The sequence below is a fragment of the Taudactylus pleione genome, unplaced genomic scaffold (genome assembly GCF_031769625.1).
Source record: "Taudactylus pleione unplaced genomic scaffold, aTauple2 ptg000191l, whole genome shotgun sequence".
NCBI classification, from domain to species: Eukaryota; Metazoa; Chordata; class Amphibia; order Anura; family Myobatrachidae; genus Taudactylus; species Taudactylus pleione.
Window position 1 is genome coordinate 856,845 of NW_028284593.1, and position 22,260 is coordinate 879,104.

Here is a 22,260-nt window from a genome sequence, read left to right on the forward strand (position 1 = left end):
GCTGCTCTGTAGAGATTCCCAAATGGCCCAATAGTACTGTATTTGTATTCTTTTTTCTGTGCATTCTAATTTATGTTAACATTTTACCCTAAATATTGACTTAACGAATATGGAGGCATGGATCAGATGCTTCTCGTTTGGCTACAAACCCCTATGGGGATTAAGCAGAGTATCTAAAGTATGCACATTCCAGGAGCCTTGTTGTAGGGACTAGCAGTACTGTATGTATACCCTCAGACCTCAAACCGCAGTCCTAACAGTGTACCCAGCTGTACGTTGTGGAGCTTTCTAAGAGTAAGTGGTTTGTGATACAACCCTTTAGTTGAAAATAGACACAACAAATGTGTTTATCTGCCCTTTTACCACGGCTCGAGATTTTAACCCTGAAATACCCTCCAGACAGCTGTGTACGCTTCATATCGTAGCCTGGCAAGAGCACACAGCTGTTCTGGATGAGTCAGGAATCTCAGTGCTGAGTATCTCTCCTATAAACATAGTTAGTGATGGAAGTAAGGAGGTGTGGGGGGGTTACCATTTTATGGAAATATATCAGCTGATATTTACCCATAGCAAAGTTACCCCTGAGCATTCAAACTAAATGTCCCAATCATCCAGAAGGCAAAGACGCAGTATAGTCATTACAGTATAGTCATTACAGTATAGTCATTACAGTATAGTCATTACAGTATTGTCATTACAGTATAGTCATTACAGTATAGTCATTACAGTATAGTCATTACAGTATAGTCATTACAGTATAGTCATTACAGTATAGTCATTACAGTATAGTCATTACAGTATAGTCATTACAGTATAGTCATTACAGTATAGTCATTACAGTATTGTCATTATTTGCTTAGAATTTCAAAAACATTTTCCTTGGAGAACATCAACTTTGTTCAGAGTTTCACAGCCTTTAAATGACTTTTCATGTGGTATTTAGTTAATGAAGTCTGAGGCACGACTTGTACCTGGTTCATGCTTACTAATCTGACCTTTTATTTATTTTATTTTTTTAAATAACAGGTTCCTGGAGCACCGTCAGCCCTCCTGCCACATGGAAAACTGAAAGTTGGGCTCCAAATGCTGTGCAGCAGTCCCAGCCATTACTTTCTTTCAGCCACGTTCTTGATCTTTACTACTTTGTTAACCTTATAACTTGTTTAAGTGTATTTTTATATTCGTATATTTGATGTTAATGTCCAACATATAACGAATTAGTACAAGTACACATAGGCCGGTGCTTGTTGCTGGAGATTTTAATTCTGTTAGAAACAGAAAGTTGCAAATCTTGTTGTCAGCTGTGTGTATATGCACTGCCATGTTTTATGTCATTATCACTAGGTCTGTAAATGTAAAGTACTTGCACTTTTTTCTTATAACAAAACCAATTATTACCTTTTTTTTAATCAGACTCATGATGTAATTGTCAGAGAGGGTCAAAACAAAATACTAGATTTTGTTTCAGGCAAATTATTGAAATGAAATGATACTAGCAATCCTGTGTATGTAAGGTACGATACTGATTTAAGTCATTTATTTTCTGGCAGGTAGAACCAAAGGTTCAAGTATCAATGGTACCTACCCTCTTCCGCAGTGCCTTCAGATAGCACAAAGTAATCTGATTGTAAGGCCCCATAAGGATGCATGCCATTAACAAGTTATTGCTGTTAAACCAACTAGTGCCTTTATTATATCGGACTGTTTCAATTTAACACCATTAAATAAAGATGGTTTGCAGCTTTCTTTTCCCCCTTTTTTTTCTTTTATCCATCGGTAGTTACTGTAATCACTGAGGATTATCTATGAACAGGAAGCTTTTTGCTGCAGGCACTAAAACAATGCTGTGAGTAAAATCTGCACTGTTGTGAGAAATATCCTGACATACCTATCTCATAACATTAGAAACCAAACTGTAAATTGTAAGATAAAGATCAGACCTGCCACAGTCAGTCAGCTTGTCCCACACGTTTATGCTGTAGCTGCTCCTGTGCATGTTTCTATTATGTGAACGTATGAAGGACAGGGAATAATGAACACTGTACCTGGCTCTCCTTTTGACACCTTTACACATGGAGTCATGAACAGGAAATAATTTAACATGGGAATAAGAAGTTACTGTAAGACCAACTGCTGCAGGTATGATACCTTCGTACATGATGAGATGTGTTACTGATACAGTGATATTGCAGTGCATGGGTTTCTCTTTCTCTCTACACACTACTAAAATCAAAGAAGAAGATCCATTACAAATCAGACCCGACTTTTACAAATAACTTAATTTGTCTCAGGCAGGTTCCACACTCTTCCTACTGGTAATCATGCCAAAAAGTCTTGACAGGAGAGGGGTTAAACCTGGCAAGCTTTGGCTTGTTTATATTAAGTTATGTAGCTCACATTCCTCTTAGTTTGATTTTTTTTTTTAGCAGGTGCAAATCTATAATGCATGACCTCTCTGCTGTTTTATTTTATCCCTGACAGAAGTAATATCTAATAAACTACAGATGATCCAATCTCTGTGTAGTGCTCTTATTTTGATGTTGATTTCTGGAGTGTAAAGGAATGTGCACTAACAGAGACATACACATATCTTCACACATTGTTTCATTATTATGTGCCCTTTTTCCTCAGCACTCGACACACATTTATCCACTAAACACCTACACAGTCTGATCCCCACCAACCTGTACCTGAGTACATGTACAGTATATTCACTACTTTTACAGTGTGACTACCACTAACTTGTCCTTTATATGTATTTATTCACTAAAAACCTTCTCCAACCTGCCCTGTATACATATATATTCACCAAACATCTTCCCTGTGTGACCATCGCCAACCTGCCCTGTATACATACTGTATATATTCATGAAACATCTTCCCTGTGTGACCATCTCCAACCTACCATGTATACATACAGTATATATTCACCAAACATCTTCCTGTGTGACCACCTCCAACCTGCCCTGTATACATATATATTCACCAAACATATTCCTGTGTGACCACCTCCAACCTGCCCTGTATACATATATACTCACCAAACATCTTCCTGTGTGACCATCTCCAACCTGCCCTGTATACATATATATTCACCAAACATCTTCCTGTGTGACCATCTCCAACCTGCCCTGTATACATATATATTCACCAAACATCTTCCTGTGTGACCACCTCCAACCTGCCCTGTATACATATATACTCACCAAACATCTTCCTGTGTGACCACCTGCAACCTACCCTGGATACATACATATTCACCAAACATCTTCCCTGTGTGACTATCTCCAACCTGCCCTGTATACATATATATTCACCAAACATCTTCCCTGTGTGACTATCTCCAACCTGCCCTGGATACATATATATTCACCAAACATCTTCCTGTGTGACCACCTCCAACCTACCCTGTATACATATATATTCACCAAACATATTCCTGTTTGACCATCTCCAACTTGCCCTGTATACATATATATTCACCAAACATATTCCTGTTTGACCATCTCCAACTTGCCCTGTATACATATATATTCACCAAACATCTTCCCTGTGTGACTATCTCCAACCTGCCCTGTATACGGAATCAGTATGACATAACGCCGGACGTGAGCCCGGCAGATGTAATACCAACGCCGGAAGACAGAAGTCAAGATCCCGACAAGGTAAGTAACTATACTATCCCTAACCTCAGGGGCTGGCTGGCAACTTTTAGCCTGGGGGGCAAATGCATGCAGGCGGCCCTGGCAGAGGAGTAGCGTGTAGCCAGGGTGCCCAAAAGAACGTGCGTGCTACGGCGCCCCCCCCCCCTCAGGAGAGGACACCCTTATGCAGGCCTCGAGTAGTGCCCCCAGTAGTGATCCCCCCTATGCAGTGCCCCTTGTGCCCCCAGTAGTAAGCCCCTTATATAGTGCCCCCAGTAGTGGTAACCCTTATGCAGTGCCCTTTATATAGAGCCCCCAGCAGTGGTCCCTCGATGCAGTGCCCCCAGTGGTAGTCCCCTCCCCCCTATGTAGTGCCCCTAGTAGTAGTCCCCTCCCCTCTGTGCAATGCCCCTAGTAGTAGTCCCCTTGTAGTGCCCCTAGTAGTAGTAGTCCCCCCCTTGTAGTGCCCCCAGTAGTAGTAGTCCCTCCCCTTGTAGTGCCCCCAGTAGTAGTAGTCCCCCCCCTGTAGCGCCCCCAGTAGTAGTAGTCCCCCCCCTTTGTAGTGCTCCCAGTAGTGGTCTCCTCCTTATAGTGCCAGACCCCCCGCAGTAGACACACATAATATAAAAAAAAAAACACCTGACACCCGCTCCTGCTCCCACCGCCGAGATCAGCTCCTCCGTCCGCTGCTTTGCATTATGGGAGTGACGCGTCACTCCCATTACCCACTGCGGGAGCCGGAAGATGTCCGGCTCTGGCAGTGGGAGCAGCAGCCGATGAGAGTCTGTCTGACTCTCATCAGCTGCTAAAGCAAACACACAGCTGCCGGCTCCGGCGGCTGTGTGTTTGTGCTGTGTAGCGCTGACCGAACTTCCGGTCAGCGCTACACACGCGGTGCAGTCTGTCTCACAGTGACACAGACTGCCCGCGGCCCGCATGACGCTGCGGCCTGGGGGGCACATGGCACCTTGCCCTCTGGCCCAGCCCGCCACTGCCTAACCTCCCCCCTCTAACTCTCCGTTAGAGGTGCCTAACACTAACATACAGTATATATTCACCAAACATCTTCCCTGTGTGACTATCTCCAACTTGCCCTGTATACATATATATTCTCCAAACATCTTCCCTGTGTGACCATCTCCAACTTGCCCTGTATACATATATATTAAAATTTCCCTTCCACTTCCTATTGTTATGAATTTTATAAGTGATAAATTACTAGAAACATTATCTATTGCAGTTGTGTCCTCACACACCTAACCTCAAATCGCGTCAAATAGTCCCGTTTAGCACACCATGGACTTTGCTACTTAGCTGCACCAAATCACTAATCCTAAGTAACTTGTACACTATAGTCGGACTAAGACACATAGTTAAACCAGCAAGACAGGTCCGATAAGGATGACCCTCGCCATGCATCACTATGTTTAATCTGCAACTTCATACCAATTCCTTTGCAACAAAAAAAATCAAATGCTAAGTACCTAGACTATTTGCAAACAAAGACGTAAAATTGAGGAATCTAGTCAGGTGTCTCACAACATATGATGCAAAAGCGTTAGGAGTATGAGGACACATCTGTACGCAACAAACAGGATGATATGAATAGTACAGTTTTTAAATTATCTATTTCTCTTATTTTGTTTTTTTAAAGCTCAGTCAAATAATACTTTAATATACACTACCGTTCAAAAGTTTGGGGTCACCGAGACAATTTTGTGTTATACATGAAAATTGACTTTTATTTATCAAATGAGTTGCAAAATGAATAGAACATATAGTCAAAACATTGGCAAGGTTAGAAATAATGATTTCTACTTCAGGGTCCATAGGGTATCCACAGGATACCTTGAGGTATAGGTGATGACGTCAGGCATCGGGCACCATAGAGTTAAGTTTTCAGCCTCCCAGGATGCACTAGGGTCCCCCTTCTATACCCCGCCCCCGAGCCAAGGCATCTCAGTTTCGTTGGTGCCCGGCCGAAGTCGGATGCACCTGTTTAGAGGGGGGCTAAGGATAGCCCCTGAAGTTTTCTACAAGGCAGCTGTGGCTGCACATCTGGAGGTACAGCATGGACAGTCATTCTTGACGTCCATGCTGTCTTCCCTACACCCCCGCCGGTACCAGAATGCCGGTACTGATCCGGGGATGCTGGTAGGCATCTGGGGTCACAGCTAGCGGTGACCCCAGATGTTTGGGACCATGGCCGGATTCAAGGGGGACAGCAGGTAAGCAGCGGGGTCCCGCAGTGGGTCCCCGCTGGAACATGGTCCAGAGTCCCCAGGCAGGGGGCTCCCTGGGGAGCCAGGTTTCGGACCTGCGCTTCCACTACCCCCCTGGGACAGCGGACCGCAGCTGAGCGGTAGCGCTGCGGCGTCCCAGGGGTTAATTGCATGCCAGGGGAGCGCTCCTTCCCTGTACACAGCCGGCGCCTCCCCCGCTGCACACAGCCCCCTCTGCACCTGCCGATTGGCCCTGTGGAAGCACTCCTCCCCCAGGCCGGGCTCCTCTCTGCTCCTCGGTGGCCATCTTTATGGAAGCATGGTGAATGCTGCTGGAAGCTGCTGATCGGTGGCATCGTGGTCTGGGTCACCAGCATACCTCTCCGTTGGAACAGGTCTGTGTATGCAGCGCTGAGTCCTACCAGGCCCTGTGCGTAGTTGAGGATCAGCGCTGATAGTGCAGGGATTGATTTCTTTGCATTGTATGTGACTGCTGCTAGCGTCTGCTGCCTGTACTTTCACTTTCTACTGTCAGCCTTTTCACTGTCCCTGGTCTTCTGCTAAAGCCCTTGCGGTGCGGTGATTGCAGGGCGGTTCTCTCACTATACTAACGCGTATCAGTGAGAGGGGTCACATACTTGCCATCATGTCTGAAAGTGATTTTCCTCTCCAGCTTCTGTGTACTACATGTAAGGTACCTATAGCAGAGGGGGAGGGTAGCGCGGAGGGGCTATGTCGGCCGTGTTTTTTTATTGACGCGGCCAAATACTGTCATGGCTCCGGTACAGGAACCGCCCTGGGCTTGTTTCGCTAAAGCGCTTACAACCCTAGTGGGCCAGTTAGCTCCGCAACCTACATTCCCTCAAATGGGATTGTCCCAGCAGTCAGTGGTGTCGTCACCCTTGCAGGGGTTCCCGAGACAACTGATGGTACCCCACAGTCTCCCTATTTCCCCTCAGGTTTCTCAGGAGCCTGCGTGGGTTAATTCGCTGACAAGTTCTGTGCAGCATTTGTCAGACGTGTTACAAGGGGAGTCCGTGTTACGGCCTCACAAGCGGCCGGTGGCATCTCTGTCTACTCCTTATGAGGATGACGAGGGGACGACCGATGATGGGGAGATTCTGGATCTGTCGGACCAAGAACCTCTCCGTACTAAAGAGTCGGACGCTAAGTCTAAGGTTTATATACCCGGCCTTATTCGTGCAGTCCACACAGCTTTAGTTATTGAGGATGATGAACCTTCCGGTCTCAAAATCCAAATATGCCTTTTTCAAAGATGTTAAGGGTGATGCCACAGTGTTCCTCTTTCGGGTCAATTGGTGGACCACTTAGAGGAAGCGTGGAAACATCCAGGCAGACGGTATCAGCCTCAAAAACGTTTAGCAGTGGCTTATCCGTTCGCGGACAATTATTTTGCTAAGTGGGAATCCCCGCCACAGGTAGATTCTCATGTGACACGCCTGGTCCGAAGTGCCACGTTACCCATGCCCTCCATGTCCTCCTTAAAGGATGCCACGGGGGGGGGGCAGCCAGAGCTATGGAGCGCTGGGCTGATAGTTTGGAGGCGTCTTTCGATTCCGACTGCTCGGCTGAACAGACCGAGTTGATAGGCAATCTCCGGGATTCGGCCACTTACATTAACGAAGCGGCTTTAGATATCAGTACCCTGACTTCCTGGGTTTCTTTGGCAGCTGTGGTGGCTCGTCGCACCTTATGGTTGCGATCTTGGAAGGCGGACGCTGATTCCAAAAAGGGTTTGGAAGCTTTGCCTTTTAATGGAGAAGTCCTATTTGGTCCGGATCTGGACAAAATTGTAGCCACGCTGGCAGCAGCCAAATCGGCATGTCTCCCGTCTGCTGCAGTTCCTTCCAGTTCAGGTACATCGTCCTTATCGGCCTTACCGGGCCCAGGGTAGGCCTAAAGCACAGTCCTTCCCCCGTCAGGCTGGCCCCAAAAAATCAGCCAAGCCCCGGAAGCAGGCCTGGAGTACCAGACGTCCGGCTCCTAAGTCCGATGACAAACCTGCGGCCTGACGGTCCAGGCCTCCCTTTGGGGGATCCCAGAGTGAGAGGCCGCCTGCTGCAGTTCGCCCAGTGTTGGTCGGTTACCACGACAGACACTTGGGTTCTCAAGGTGGTTTCTCACGGGTATGCCCTCTCCTTCCGGCACAGGCCCCCGTCCCGATTCTTCACCACGGGTCTTCCATCAGACCGGAACAAAGCCATGGAACTGCGGAAGGTTTTGCACACTATGCTCCAGGCTGGAGTTATAGTGCCTGTTCCATTCTCCTAGAGGGGCCAGGGTTTCTATGCCAATCTGTTTTTGGTGCAGAAACCCAATGGGTCGTACCGTCCGATCCTCAACCTCAAAGCACTCAACAAGTCCTTGCGGGTGCCGAGGTTTCGGATGGAGACCCTACGGTTCATCATCCTGGCGCTGGAACCTGGGGATTACATGGTGTCGTTGGACATACAGGACGCTTACCTGCATGTCCCTATTTTACGCCATTAACAGTTCCTCAGGTTTGCAATCCGCAACGATCATTTCCAGTTCCGGGTGTTACCTTTTGGGCTGGCGACAGCACCACGTGTGTTCACCAAGGTTATGGCGGTCATGGCGGCTTCCCTGCGGGTGCAGGGAGTCCGCATGTTGCCGTACCTGGACGACCTTCTGTTGGTAGCAGGATCTCCAGAGCTCCTTCTACGCCACTTGGACCTCACGATTGCGGTACTCCAACAGCACGGCTGGTTAATAAACTGGCAGAAGTCCACCCTGATCCCGTCTCAGAGAATTCTGCACCTCGGAGCCTTATTGGACTCCGGACAGCAAAGGATCTTTGTGACGAGGGAAAAGATCTCTGCCTTACAGTTGAGGGTGCGCAGTTGTCTGCAGAGTCGCCGGGTGTCTCTGCATTCGGTGATGAGGTTACTGGGCTCCATGGTGTCGGTGTTCGACATGGTGGAATATGCCCAGTTTCACTCCAGACCTCTGCAGCACCTGATCCTGTCCAAGTGGAACGGGCTGCCTCAGTCTCTAAAGTCCCAGACGATGGTGCTCACCCCGGAGGTTCGCCTGTCCCTTGCCTGGTGGTTGCAGACTACCCATCTCAGCAAGGGACGTCCGTTCTGGGTACCAAATTGGGTCCTGTTGACAACGGACGCCAGTCTTCGGGGCTGGGGAGCAGTGTCGGGTCCACACTTGTTCCAGGGCAGGTGGACTCCGACAGAAGCGGAGCTTCCAATAAATATCTTGGAACTCCGTGCGGTCTTCAATGCCCTCCAGCAGGCACATCGGGTTCTCCAGGGTCGCCCAGTGCAGGTCCAGTCGGACAACGCTATTCGACATGGTGGAATATGCCCAGTTTCACTCCAGACCTCTGCAGCAATTGATCCTGTCCAAATGGAATGGCCTGCCTCAGAGTCTCAAGTCCCAGATGATGGTGCTCACTCCGGAGGTTCGCCTGTCCCTTGCCTGGTGGTTGCAGACAACCCATCTCAACAAGGGTCATCCGTTTTGGGTGGCGAACTGGGTCCTATTGACGACAGACGCCAGTCTTCGGGGCTGGGGAGTGGTCTCGGGTCCACACTTGTTCCGGGGCAGATGGATTCAGGCGGAAAAGGAGCTTCCGATAAACATCTTGGAACTCTGCGCCGTTTTCAATGCTCTCCAGCAGGCCCATCGGGTTCTCCACGGTCGTCCCGTGCAGGTCCAGTCGGACAACGCCACCACCGTGGCCTACATAAATCGGCAAGGAGGAACCCGAAGTCGGGCGGCACTCGTAGAGGTGTCCCGCATCCTGATCTGGGTGGAGCACAATCTCCTGGCCATATCAGCGGTGTTCATCCCGGGAGTCCTCAACTGGGAGGCTGACTTTCTCAGTCGCCAGGACGTTCATCCGGGGGAATGGTCTCTGCACCAGGACGTCTTTCAACTTCTGGTGGACAGGTGGGGTCTTCCAGAGATCGACCTCATGGCGTCACGGCACAACAACAAGTTGCCGGTGTACGGGTCTCGCACAAGAGACGAAAAGGCGTCTCTGGTGGATGCTCTGTCCGTCCAGTGGACGTTCCGGTTTGCCTATCTCGTTCCTCCGTTTTCCCTTCTTCCACGGGTAATCCGGAAATTCAAACAGGAAGGAGGGACGCTCCTGTTGATAGCTCCCGCGTGGCCCAGACGGCACTGGTTCTCAGACCTTCAGGGTCTGTCCATGGACATCCCTCTGCGGTTGCCGCTACGACCGGACCTACTGTCACAGGGTCCTTGTCTCCCGGACCTGACTCGGCTGTCTTTGACGGCGTGGCTGTTGAGACGGCCATGTTAAGGTCCAGGGGGTTTTCCAGTTCTGTAGTACGCACTATGCTGAGAGCTCAGAAACCGGCTTCTGCAAGAATATACCATTGTGTGTGGCATACGTTCTTCCAATGGTGTCGACCGAGAGGTTATGCACCTCGGGAGTTCCATCTGTCTAGAGTTCTAGCCTTCCTACAGGCGGGACTAGACCATGGGCTTCGCCTTGCTTCTTTGAAGGTGCAGGTATCTGCCCTGTCTGTCTGGTTCCATCGTAGGATTGCTACAATCCCTGATGTGCGCACCTTTATGCAAGGTGTTCTTCGAATTCAGCCGCCATTTGTTCCACCGGTGGCGCCTTGGGATTTAGCTGTGGTCCTGAGAATCTCCAGGGACCGCCGTTTGAACCACTGGGCTCAGTGGATCTTAAATGGCTGACAGCTAAAATAATTTTCCTTCTGGCCATCGCTTCGGCCAGACGTGTTTCTGATTTAGGGGTTCTCTCTTGTAGACCCCCTTTCTTGATTTTTCATGGGAAAAGGGCGGTGCTGGGCACTCGTCCTGATTTTCTTTGCAAAGTTGTTTCCCGTTTTCATATCAACGAGGAAATAGTTGTGCGGGCTTTTAACTCACCTGACCTGTCGGTGGGTGAGGCCACTTTGGACGTTGTGCGGGCTTTACGGATTTATGTTGACCGCACTTCTTCGTTTAGGAAGTCGGACGCCTTGTTTGTCCTCTATGGATTCCGTAAGAAGGGTTGGCCTGCTTCAAAGCAAACTTTGGCAGCTTGGATCCGTATGGCCATTTCAGAAGCTTATCTTCATGTAGGCCTGCCGGTTCCATCCTCTGTGAGGGCTCATTCCACTAGGTCTGTGGGTCCTTCGTGGGCAGCTCGACGTGGTGCCTCTGCAGTCCAGATCTGCAAGGCTGCTACGTGGTCCTCGGTCCATACATTTGTGAGGTATTACGCGTTTGACACCTTTGCCTCTCAGGATGCTTCCTTCGGGCGGCGGACTCTCCTTTCAGCACAGGAGCGTCCCCACCCTTGAAGGATACTGCTTTGGGACATCTCCAAGGTATCCTGTGGATACCCTATGGACCCTGAAGTAGAAAATATGAGATATGGTAAGAACTTACCCTTGTTATCTCTATTTCTATGAAGTCCATAGGGTTCCACAGGACTCCCGCCCTGTCGCACCTGTGCTGCAGATGGGCTTTACTATGGTCACCGTTTTTTCCGTCTCCCTCTGGTGAGAATGTGATTCTTGTGTGTGTCCAGATCCTTTTTTCTCTCTCTTCCTTATCCTCCTCCGGCCTATGGCTTGGTACGTAACTGAGATGCCTTGGCTCGGGGGCGAGGTATAGGAGGGGGACCCTAGTGCATCCTGGGAGGCTGAAAACTTAACTCTATGGTGCCCGATGCCTGACGTCATCACCTATACCCCAAGGTATCCTGTGGAACCCTATGGACTTCGTAGAAATAGAGATAACAAGTTCTCACCATATCTCATATTTTTTGTTTGAAAAAATAATTTTGTCCTTCAAACTTTGCTTTCGTCAAAGAATGCTCCTTTTGCAGCATTGCAGACCTTTGGCATTCTAGCTGTTAATTTGTTGAGGTAATCTGAAGAAATTTCACCCTGAAACACCTCCCGCAAGTTGGATTGGCTTGATGGGCACTTCTTGCGTACCATACGGTTAAGCTGCTCCCACAACATCTCAATGGGGTTGAGATCTGGTGACTGCACTGGCCTCTCCATTACAGACAGAATACCAGCTGCCTGCTTCTTCCCTAAATAGTTCTTGCATAATTTGGAGGTGTGCTTTGGGTCATTGTCCTGCTGGAGGAGGAAATTGGCTTCAATGAAGCGCTGTCCACAGGGTATGGCATGGCGTTGCAAAATGGAGTAATAGCCTTCCTTATTCAAAATCCCTTTTACCTTGTACAAATCTCCCACTTTACCAGCACCAAAGCAGCCCCAGACCATTACATTACCTCCACCATGCTTGACAGATGGCGTTAGGCACTCCTCCAGCATATTTTCAGTTGTTCTGCGTCTCACAAATGTTGTTCTGTGTGATCCAAACACCTCAAACTTCGATTCGTCTGACCATAAGACTTTTTTCCAATCTTCCTCTGTCCAATGTCTGTGTTCTTTTGCGCATATTAATCTTTTCCTTTTATTGGCCAGTCTCAGATATGGCTTTTTCTTTGCCAATCTGCCTAGAAGGCCAGCATCCCGGAGTCGCCTCTTTACTTTAGACGTTGACACTGGCGTTTTTTGGGTACCATTTAATGAAGCTGCCAGTTGAGGACTTGTGAGGCGTCTATTTCTGAAACTAGAGACTAATGTACTTGTCTTCTTGGACAGTTGTGCATCGGGGCCTCCCACTTCTCTTTCTACTCTGGTTAGAGCCAGTTTGTGCTGTTCTCTGAAGGGAGTAGTACACACCGTTGTAGGAAATGTTCAGTTTCTTGTCAATTTCTCACATGGAATAGCCTTCATTTCTAAGAACAAGAATAGACTCTTGAGTTTCACATGAAAGTTCTTTTTCTGGCCAGTTGGAGAGTATAATCGAACCCACAAATATGATGCTCCATATACTCAACTAGCTCAAAGGAAGGCCAGTTTTATAGCTTCTCTAACAAGCAAACCCATTTTCAGCTGTGCTAACATACAGTAATTGCACAAGGGTTTTCTAATCATCCATTAGTCTTATAATGCGCTTAGCAAACACAATGTACCATTAGAAAAATGGAGTGATGGTTGCTGGAAATGGGCCTCTATACACCTATGTAGATGTTCCTTTAAAAACCAGCTAGTATAGTCATTTACCACAATGTATAGAGTGTATTTCTGATTAATTTAATGTTATCTTCATTGAAAAAAACAGTGCTTTTCTTTCAAAAATAAGGACATTTCTAAGTGACCCCAAACTTTTGAACGGTAGTGTATATATAATTTTTTCATCCCAAACCGGTAGCGCAGTCCAATATATATATTTTATATTTGTTAGTGTGCTTTTTTTTGGGTCAGCCGGCTGCTGGCTAATTGGACTTGCAGCAACACAGGTTGACAAACCAAGCGCAAGGATAACAGTTTTTAGGGGTATGCAGTCGGGAAACCGGCTGCCTTAATACCGATAGCCGGCTTCCCGGCTGCTTTATCCCGGCGTGGGATAAATGACCGACGTCTATATCTAGATGCCTGTCATTTACCTGACGCAGGGAGACCGGCGCCCGGCATCCCGATCGGAGGGATGCCGGGCGCTGTGAGCGGACAGCCAAGGGGGGGAGGGGGAGGTTTAGGGCACCCGGGGGGGACGTAGGGGTAGGCACCCCCCGGGAGGGTTAGGGTTATGCTAGGGGAAGGGGGGGTTAGGTTTAGGCAGCGGGTTAGGCACCCCCCCCTGGGGGTCTTAGGTTTAGGCAGCGGGGAAGGGGGGGTTAGGGTTAGGCCACCCTAAGGAGGGTTAGGGGGTTAGGTTAGGTTAGTTTATACTTACCTTAGGGACGATCAGGATTTCCAGCGCTGCCTTCCGCTGCCGGGCTCGGCTGATCTGTCGGGCTGCCACTGCCAGGAATCGAACTGCCGGCCATGCGGCAGCCGGGATTCCATACAGATTCCGTTTTTAGGTACTAACATACAGGTTGAGTCTCCAATATCAAAAATGCTTGGAACAAGGGGAATTTTGGATATCGGAATATTACGTGTTTTGGAATATTTGCATACCTAAATGAAATATCTTGAGAAAGGGACCCAAATCTAAACACACAATGCATTTATGTTCTATATACACCTTATACACACAGCCTGCAGGTATTTTTATACAATATTTTCAATAATTTTGTGGCTCAAACAAAGTTTGTGTACATACATGAAATTAATTTATGTTTCATATACACCTTATGCACACAGCCTGAAGGTAATTTTATACAATATTTTTAATAATTTGTGCCTTAAACAAAGTTTGTGTACTTTGTACCATCAAAAAGCAAAGATTTCATTATCTCAGTCATGCTCAAATAATTCTGTATTTTGGAATATTTGGATATGGGAGACTCGATCTGTACTATGTATATAGCTCTGTTTTCTTTGTAATACAAGACAGACCTACATAGAGGTCTGTAATAACAGCAGTAAGTATTGTAAAGTAATAAGCAAACATATACTATGCATGGTGAAGGAAAAAATTATAAACGCGTCAACTCTTCAAATTTTAAGACAGGTAAAAAGAGAGCTAGATCAGAAAGCAAGAAAGGCAGCAAGAAAAGGTGAGTGGTGGCCATCAGCTGAGAAAGAAAGGAGAAGGAAAGGAGGGGGCAGGTTCAGCTCAACTGGTCCAATCCGAATAATCTATTGGAATACCCGAAATGCAGGGGGATTAGAGGGATGTCGGGGAAAGTGCCAGAGGAACGTGAAAATGTGCGGTCGAAGGTACCCAAATTTTGGTGAAGCTCTTAGATGAGCAGTACAGAATACTACTAATACATTCCATGCTTTGACTATAATCTCCCATATATGAGGAGTTTCCGTTCATTTCCTAATTCCTGCCAACTGACATGGCCACTGAAAGTGTGTCTGATTAATTTATATTGATGACGGGAAGTGTCTGGGAAGCTCAGTGACAAGTGAAAGTATTTGGGGCTTGGATACTGAAGTCTACAATGAAGTGAACCAGAAAAGTAATTTAATTACAATGGGGTGAGCTTCGGGCATCTCCACCATGTATGCAGAATTGTTCGTACATCAGTACCACATCTCCAGCATAAGCTATTTTATTCAGTCTATTTGGAACATAATACCACCTAGAGAGAAGCTTATAAGCATTTTCCTTTTTTCGTACACAAATAGAACTAGTCGATACATTGATGCGCATATCTTCCCAGTCTTCATTGTCTCGGGTTTCCCCTAGGTCAGCCTCCCATGTCAACTCATGTGGGTCTCCAATCCAACTCCGACTGCTGGAGTTCTGCATACAGAGTGGAAACAAGCCCCATAGTGCCGTCACCCCTTAGGACCAATGATTGGCAAGTAGTGAGAGGTCTTTCTGAAAAAAATTGAATCGAAGAAATGTTGTATTTGAAGATATGTGGGATGGAGAGTTTGGCCTGAACTTGGCAAATGTGGGGAACCCTCGATCATGTATCATTTAGCAGTCTGATTTCCCCGAGTAGCCAAGGTCTTAATTAAGTCAGATTACACCAAGTCGAAAATCAGGATTATGAAATAGCAGAATTATGGGGCTTTGGTGGGGAGCAAGTTTAAAACAGCGGTTAGCAAAATCCCTGATATCTAATGTATGTGATATAGCTGGATGGCACGCACAGGAAACGCTCTCTCGGTTTTTGACCGGTCCCATAAGACACATTGAGCAAGTTTGGCTACCACGTAACAGAGTTTGAAATTTGGGACACACAAACCTCCCCCCAGTGTGGGCTTCTGTAAAAGTTTTAGTCTCTTTGGACCATATAAATTAGGTGGTAATATGATGAAGATATTTTAAAACATAATGGGGAACCCACACTGGAAGATTTTGAAATAAGTAGGGCTGTAATAAATTTATCTTGACGACAATGATCTCGCCAATCCATGAATTGTAACAGCCACTCCAGGTCCCGGTTTCTGTTTTAAATTGTGTAAGACGTTTGGTTAATTAGCTTGAATTAGATGGTGATAAATCTTTGTGATATGAACTCCAAAGTATATAATTTGGTGCCGATTCCACTGGAAAGGATAGTTTTGTGCCAGTGTGGGTTTAAGTTTCCCAGACATGTAGAAGTCTAAGACCTCTGTTTTCTGCTTGTTAATTTTACTGTATATCCAAGTTGCTGCCATATTATTCAATTTCTTTAAGTAAATGGGAAATGAGGAAGCTACAGTGAATAGAACATCACCATATAACGCAATTTTATGCTCCAGACCACCCACTTTGATCCTTTATATGTGTGGATTGGCCTGGATCCTTGCCGCCAATGGTTTTATAACCAGTGCAAAACTTAAAGGGTGATAGAAAAGGATAAGCAGTCCCATTGGACAACACCTGTGCTCTAGGACATTGTATATGGCCGTGACACCGTTATAGAATTTCCCTCCGAAACCCATTGAACTTAAGGCTCTAAACATGAATAGCCAAGCTATACAGATGAATGCTTTTACAGCATATAACCCCAGAATCATGGCTGGGAGCTTTTGATCATGAATAGTGTGGATCAGATCGATGGATCGTCAAGAAGTGAGCCCAATCTGTTTGACAATAATTTTTAATGTCAACATTTAGTAGGGATATATGCCAGTAATTAGTGTATAACTCTGTTTCATGGCCTGGCTTCCGTATGACTACAATGTTAGCCAATGTAGTTGCCGGGGCAAGAGAAGCTCCATCAAGGATTTTGGTAAAAGCTGGGTAAGGCGCGCTCTCTATATGGTGGGGCAGTGTGTAAAGTGCTTGGGTAAGAGTGATCTGTATGACAGAGAGACGTAGACGGTGGTGTTGGGTCAAGGTAATTTTATTGGTTTAAGGTAGGTAGGCACAATGCTACTAGAGGGTAATTGACCCAGGAGCAGTGGGGGGAAGAGCAGGATGGGTGCACGGGGGGGAAGGTGGGTAGACCCTTTTAGGGGTCTCCTTTTCCGTGCAGTCCTGGACCAGCACGTTGTCCCTGCTGGACCTTTGGTCGACAGTCTTAACGCCCGGCACAGTGTAGGTGGAAGTCTGGTAAGGATAGATGATGTGGCGGCGTCCCGCAATTTGTACAACTTACCTACCGGTAGGTGCCTGTGTAGGCGTTGCGATTTGGGGGTGGTGGTCGGCAGTCTCTGATGGTATACAGCGGCAGGTTAGATGGCCGTTCTTGTTGTGCTGCAGCTACTGGTGCGGCTGTGCCCCGTGATGGTGGCACAGTTGGTCTTGTTTGCGCTGGCAGGGTGGGTCAGCGTGGTGGATGGAGCCTGGCTGGATGCGCAGGCTGCGGCAGGTCGGCGTCTCCGTGTTTGGGATGCAGGCCGGTACCTGCGTGTGTGCCACGTCGTGCAGCGGGACGGCCGGGTGAGGCTGTTCGGATGAGGGATGCCGTGTGTGTGCAGTGAACGCCGGCTCCTCGTGGTTCCTGCGGCTGTTGGCGCCCAATGTGGGGCGGGGGCGGGGAGGCTGAGAGCCGGGCGTGTCACGGTCACAAGGCGGGGGTGCCACTCGCCGGAGGTGCTGGCAGCTCCTTGTGATCAGCGGTCGCTGGGACAGCAGGGGGGTTCTTCAGCAGGAAAGAAGGTTTCCAGGACGTGATGGTAGGTGTGTGTCTCCAACGCGTTTCGGCTGTGCCTTAATCATGGATGTCCCCACATTGGGCGCCAACAGCCGCAGGAACCACGAGGAGCCGGCATTCACTGCACACACACGGCATCCCTCATCCGAACAGCCTCACCCGGCCGTCCCGCTGCACGACGTGGCACACACGCAGGTACCGGCCCGCATCCCAAACACGGAGACGCCGACCTGCCACAGCCTGCGCATCCAGCCAGGCTCCATCCACCACGCTGACCCACCCTGCCAGCGCAAACAAGACCAACTGTGCCACCATCACGGGGCACAGCCGCACCAGTAGCTGCAGCACAACAAGAACGGCCATCTAACCTGCCGCTGTATACCATCAGAGACTGACGACCACCACCCCCAAATCGCAACGCCTACACAGGCACCTACCGGTAGGTAAGTTGTACAAATTGCGGGACGTCGCCACATCATCTATCCTTACCAGACTTCCACCTACACTGTGCCGGGCGTTAAGACTGTCGACCAAAGGTCCAGCAGGGACAACGTGCTGGTCCAGAACTGCACGGAAAAGGAGCCCCCTAAAAGGGTCTACCCACCTTCCCCCCCGTGCACCCATCCTGCTCTTCCCCCTACTGCTCCTGGGTCAATTACCCTCTAGTAGCATTGTGCCTACCTACCTTAAACCAATAAAATTACCTTGACCCAACACCACCGTCTACGTCTCTCTGTCATACAGATCACTCTTACCCAAGCACTTTACACACTGCCCCACCATATAGAGAGCGCGCCTTACCCAGCTTTTACCAGTCTCTAAACTAGGTAGGAACAGGTACTCCTACCACAGGCGCAGCACTCTTACACCCCCTACCCCCATACCTCCAGATACACGCACATCCCCTCCCCCCACCTCTCTTCCCCCCCCATTACTCTTTCCCTCTCCCTCCTGCCTCAATCCACCCCCACAGTCATATCAGTGAGCGCGGTTCACCACCCTTTATTCCCATCAAGGATTTTATTGAAGAAATCCTTTAGAAAGGGTGCTAACGATTTTGCTAATTTTTATTGTGGGCTTGGGGCCACCACAGCTTTTAGTTCCTGGAATGCTATTACAATCTCTCAGTGATATATGCATTTAGCGGCATAAGCTGTTGTACAGTGAAAGTGGGAAGAAAAATACAGTCAAATATGGGTCACGGGAGGTCTCTGAGTGACACATGTGGTGGATCATGGGAGATTGTAAAATTTCTCAAAGTAATCATAGCAACTCTTTAACCATCTCCTCCTTGTGATAAGTAACCCTCCCGGTGTTACAAAGTTTAAGCCTGTTGATTATCCCCGAGGCTCTCTTTTGTCGAAGTTTGCTCACCAGAACTGAGTCTCCCTTATCCACCATATCATAATAACGTTGTTGTAGCTTTTTCAAGAGACGGACAGATCTACCTGAAAGTAGAGTATACAGTTGGCCTCTAAGGAAATCAATCCGTGCGAGCAGGTTGGCAGAAGGGGTTTGTTTATGAAAATACAATAGACTAGTAATTTTATCTTCGAGGGAGGTGATGTCTTGGGTAACTTACTTTCTGGAATATGCCATTTTACTAATACGCCTCCCCTTTATTTGGGGCCTCATGGGCATGCCATATTGCTCCTGGGGACATCTCCTCTGAGAGTTGTTGGACCTGGGCATGAAGTGCCCACCAGGGAAATTAAATAGAGGGGGCCTATGTTTATGGGGTTTGGCCAGCAACCAGATTGGGTGTGACCAGCCACCACAGATACCTTGCTAACCATTAGAGAGTTCATAATCTGGGCCCATTCATAAATATATATATATGTATGTGTATATATAGCAGTACACATGAGACCGGTCAGCACCCACTGAAATACAATGTCAAGGAGTGCAATCACATAATATGTTACTGGATAAAGAAAAACTAGTCCGCACATCCATAATAATCCATAGAAGATAGTATATTGTTCATAAAGAAGAGGTGCATATCCAAACAATGTCAAGGTAAGAGAGGGGCTTGTAAATCAAATTGCAGCAATAAAGCATCATAGACAAGTACTCATCCCAAGCAGACCCTCTGGTGTATCTCGCCCGACAGCCGTTTCGGTGTCAATGTAACACCTTCATCATGGGCTTATCACACACCAACAAACCTTCAGTCATATATGCAAGCATCAATCAGCGCGAGCATCCTCACCTGTACAATCACCTGTTGCGGCGGATCACAAGTCCACAGCTTCAGACACATGTCGAACATACTGGAAGTGACGACCCGGGACCGGATCTAGTCACTCGTAACCATAGTAACGCGGCTACTCCACCAATAGCGACTAGTAACCATAGCAACTAGTAAACAAGGCATCAACTGAACTATTAATAATAATCCACATATATCAGAACACCGTAACAAATAGGACAATGGACAAGGTTCCAAGTATGGCAGCAGATAACCCAGGTATCAAAAATACAGCATATTAGGTTACTCCGGCATAGCGATACTCATTGCAGGGAGGTGACAGGTATTCGCACTGATAATGGATGCACATAGACTGAAAAAACAATGGAAACTAAACAAAAGAAAAAAACAGTATAGTGAAATACATAAGATACATAAAATAAACCACATACAGTGAGACCACCATAGTACAACAGGTCAGTCATAGAAAACAACTCAATGACAGACCCTCATTTAGTCCATATGGAGTAACAGTGTTAAACCGATTAATCCAAAAACACTCGCGTTGTAATAACAATTTATTCCGGTCTCCTCCCCTCCTTAATGGGGCAATATGGTCAATAGGAAAAAATATAAAGTCTCTCATGGTATGTCCAAAAGCTGCGAAGTCTCTCGCCACTGGAGGTGTATTAGTATCAACAACCCGCAAAGCCTTTTTAATAGAGGACCGATGTAACGCTATCCTTTCTTTCAAGAGTCTTATAGTCTTTCCAACGTAAAGCAACTTGCAAGGGCATTTGATAAGATAGATTACATAACGACTATCGCAGTTCAAAAAATGTCCAATTTCATACACAATGTTAGTACTTGGATCCATGAACTGTGCTCCAGTTTGGAGAAACGGGCAATTCACACAACCATGACATTTAAATGCACCCTTCTTGCACAGCTTGAAATATTCTAAGATGGCTGACTTTATTTCTTGAGTAGTAGTAATATTGCATCTATAACATATCATCGATGAGGGCCAGACAAATGTGTATAGTCTCTTACGTTGGAATATTTTGAATGTCAAGAATCCAAAAGAGCTAACCTCTGAAAGCTGTTATCTTATTTGGTTTATTACAGCCAACTATTTGCAGGTGTTTCGTTATATAATCCATCACAGTCTGTTTAGGTATAACAGTGAAATATTCTTTTTAGCTTCGATGTCCTAACTCCACTAATTGTGCAAAACTAGGAAATGTGCGCTAAAACAAAAGTGCACATAACTTTGAAATCATAGCTGCTTATTTTGAGGTTTGCGACTCCTTTAACAAGTCAAAGGCATGGGTGCAAGTTATGTATTCATTATGCAAGTATGTGTTAATTATAAACTACTTCAGGAATTTTTATTATCACCCTTAAGCGAGATACTTGAAGGTTGTTGGACTGGAACCATACACTTGGGACCCTGTCCTTCATTCTACAATATGTGGGAGAGATGGCAACAGAAAAACTACTATTTGCTATAACTCAGTGCAGGTTATAGGTAAAAGCCACCAATTCTACTGCTGCTTATACTTGAACAGATACTTTTTCTAATTTTCATCTATTTTCTATATAAATGCCTACTACCTTACATTACCTGTACATCTCCTATGAAGCTGTCAGCCACTAGTTGCAGTATAGGCGTGTGCCCAAATGCATATCATGTTTATGTATACATAAAAGTAGATAATGGCATATGTATTTACAGAGAAAATAAAACTGGCACGTTCATTTGTTTTGGGTGAAGTTAAATAAAAGTGGAAAAATAAACTTCTAACCTGCTCAGGCTGTTACAGCTATATGGAAACTCTCCAGAAAGAAGCACTAGGCAAGCAGATGTAAGTAATTATATTCTTAATTTATTCCTTCACCCAAAACTGTTTTGTTTAGTTTTGCTTTAAATTCTGGTTTGTATCTGTCTCCCTACTACATCTGTCTCCTTGCTACATTTGTCACCCTACTGCATCTGTCTCCCTACTACATCTGTCTCCCTACTACAACTGTCTCCCTACTACATCTGTTACCCTACTACATCTGTCTCCCTACTACATCTGTCTCTCTACTACATCTGTCTCCTTGCTACATCTGTCACCCTACTACATCTGTCTCCCTACTACATCTGTCTCTACTACATCTGTCTCCCTACTACATCTGTTACCCTACTACATATGTCTCCCTACTACATCTGTCTCTCTACTACATCTGTCTCCTTGCTACATCTGTCACCCTACTACATCTGTCTCCCTACTACATCTCTCTCTACTACATCTGTCTCCCTACTACATCTGTCACCCTACTACATCTTTCTCCCTAGTACATCTGTCACCCTACTACATCTGACTCCCTAATACGTCTGTCTCCCTACTACAACTGTCTCCCTACTACAACTGTCTCCCTACTACATCTGTCTCCCTACTACATCTGTCTCCCTACTACATCTGTCTCCCTACTACATCTGTCTCGCTACTACATCTGTCATCCTACTACATCTGACTTCCTACTACAACTGTCTCCTTACTACATCTGTCTCTCTACTACATGTCACCCTACTACATCTGTCTCCCTACTACATCTGTCTCTACTACATATGTAACCCTACTACATCTCTCTCCCTACTACATC

The 22,260-nt window shown here is 46.8% G+C and overlaps 1 protein-coding gene across 2 annotated transcripts in view; it reads left to right on the forward strand.

The window, feature by feature from the left end:
• The window catches only part of LOC148519293 (septin-2A), a 131,711-nt gene extending 129,198 nt beyond the window's left edge, over positions 1-2,513 (forward strand). For both annotated transcript variants that reach the window (XR_015878949.1, XM_088476660.1), the window contains one exon: positions 1,027-2,513. The gene's annotated coding sequence lies outside the window, so the exon portion shown is untranslated. The remainder of the gene's footprint in view (positions 1-1,026) is intronic.
• Positions 2,514-22,260: the final 19,747 nt, after the last annotated feature.